At 45.2% G+C, this 2,542-nt stretch overlaps 1 protein-coding gene across 1 annotated transcript in view; it reads left to right on the top strand.

Moving 5' to 3' along the window:
• LOC101853201 (polypeptide N-acetylgalactosaminyltransferase 5) overlaps window positions 1–2,542 on the top strand; it is a gene marked incomplete in the record, with an annotated part of 130,496 nt that overhangs the window by 9,156 nt on the left and 118,798 nt on the right.

Genomic DNA, 2,542 nt, shown 5'->3' on the forward strand with positions numbered 1-2,542 from the left:
CCCCCTCCCACGCTCTCATTTTGCCCTCTTTTCCGTGTTTCTGATTCTTTCTGCTGCCTTTTTACTGCTACTCCTTGGCTCCTTCCTACTGCTGTCTTTCAGACACACCCCTGATCTTAGAGTAGGTAAGATCTAACACCTAGCCTCCTCTGATAAGGGCGTAAAAATCTCGGAGGTCTTGTGTGCAGGTTGCGCTCGTTAAGGATCCCTTGGTGGTCCTTAAATCGATAAAAGCAGGCTTCGGCCGCCACCCGGGCAAAATTAAAAATTAATTACTATTAAACTGAAAAAAAAAGCTTTATGTGTCCGTCGCGCACATTTGACCTAAAAGTATTTTAAAAAGGGGGAAAAAGGTATAGATCTAGATCTTGATGAATAGTTGAATGGTCGGGAACACGAGAGTCTGTTTGCATTCGAGGCGTCGGCAGTCTAGTGGTTGTTGGCTACCGAACTCGTGATCGTGAGGTTTTGGGATCGGAGATTCGAGCCTCAGCCCGACCCACCCGACTTCGTGGATTAGGGAAACACACTTTACACGACGTATTCTTCCATTCGGCTCGGTCCTATCAGAGACGAACGTTATTGGGGGTGCCCACTATCGAGAGCGGATCGCGGGTCGGGTCTTTTTCTGGTGGCTTCAGTGCACACTACAACCCTGCCGCGATTGTACCCGACGACCTGGACGTTAAAGTGGAGAAACCTTTAACCTCAATGGCTTCCAGGGCTCCTTTCCGCAGTTCCCTGTTGCAGTGCTGCGGCAGCCTGGAATCCCATAAACATGGTCACAATAGTTACATCGATAACTTGCTATTATCAAATATCGTTCATAAGAAGAAAGTTCTAGTTCACTCGGCCAAAAAGTGTCCGCGGAAGTCCGTGCATTGGTTCTGATGGAGCTGCAGTCTTTGTTTTGAAGCTTTCTTTCGTTTCTCTAGAAGAAGAATAGGAATAGCAGTTTGTTAGTTTCGCTTTTATTGTTTTTCCCACAAGTAGGGTAACTCTGTTCGCAAAGTCTGCTCTTTTTCGAAGAGGGCACCACCGGATTTTGAGTGTCAACATGGACTCGTGACTCAGCGTTGTTGTGATTGGCTGCAAACCACCCGATCGCGCGATTTGCAGGCCTGAAAACAAACGTGTTTTTTTTTTTTTTTTAGGTCACCAACCGAGTCGATCGGTCTGTGCCACGATGGCCGCTTTGCGCCCTCACTTTGGCTCGTCTCGACTACCAGATTGACCCGACCCGACCCGACCAGACCCGATCGCGTATGTGGGCACCCCCTTTTAGAATCTTACAGTTTTAAACCTGTACATTTTCACGTTTAAGTTATTCATCGTTCGAACTTCTTTTCTCACACGACCAGAGAAATATGGGTGGAGCTGTTTAAAAAGGAAATGTACATTGTTATCACGTGTCCTTAGTGCGCTTCGCCGAGAAAATGAGGATAAAAAAAATAAAAAATTCTCCTTTCATTATACAATTGCAAGCGGATCAACCTGTGCTCGACATGTTGTGACAATCACACAAGGCCATGGTGTTTTTGCGATAATTGGCAAATTGCTGTGTTAAAAGGCTGCGTGGATGGGGAAGGAGGAGATGCGTATAAATCTGAACTCTATCAACCACTTTTTTGTTATTGTCCTTCTTTTCCTTACGTGATATTTTGTGGATTTCTTTCACTCTCTCTCTCCCATTCACTTTCATTCTTTCTTTTCCTCCCTTTTCCTTCTTTTCTTTTTTGGCACCTCTTTTTGTCTCCCCCCCCACCCTCTGTGTGTGTGTGTGTGTGTGTGTATATGTGTGTGTGTATGTGTGTGTGTGTGTGTGTGTATGTGTGTGTGTATGTGTGTGTGTGTGTGTGTGTGTGTGTGTGTGTGTGTGCCTCCTTGTATGCCTCTCCGTCTCCCTTCTTCCTCTTTTACCCTTTTTCTTTTATGTCGTGTTCTGTTTCTCTTTTTGTCTTTTTTAGAGGGGGGAAGGGGGGGGGGAGCATTTTTCTTGATGTGTCTAGTTTTCTGTCTGTTATATTGAGCCGAAACATCATCTGTGTGTGGATATCTTTTTTTATTCACCCCCATCCCCTCCCCTTTTTCGGAAAGTTGTGTTTCCTAACACCCCCGCAACCCACCCTACGTCTTTCTCTCATTCTGCCCTTGTCTTTGTGGATTTCTCGTTGAGATTCAGGAAGAACAACAGGATTTTCCTTTGACAGTCGGCGATAGATACATGGCTTCGTTCGACGCGCAATTTCATTGTGTTCCAATACACGACTTCTATTTTTAGGTCGCCGGGAGGTGAAAACTTGGATTTGGGCTTGAATCTTCGTCTTATTGTCATCTAGATCTATATCCCGCTTGCATTGATCGTTTATGCCGCTTGTCTATGTGCTGAACGAAGTCTGCGAACTATCAGGTGTTCGTGTTACGTTCGCTGAGACCCATATTTGGTTATTTTAAATGACGTTTTAAAGGAAAACCTAGTAAGTAGTATGAGAGAGAGAGAGAGAGAGAGAGAGAGAGAGAGAGAGAGAGAGAGAGAGAGTGT

The sequence above is a fragment of the Aplysia californica genome, unplaced genomic scaffold (assembly GCF_000002075.1).
Source record: "Aplysia californica isolate F4 #8 unplaced genomic scaffold, AplCal3.0 scaffold00002, whole genome shotgun sequence".
NCBI classification, from domain to species: Eukaryota; Metazoa; Mollusca; class Gastropoda; order Aplysiida; family Aplysiidae; genus Aplysia; species Aplysia californica.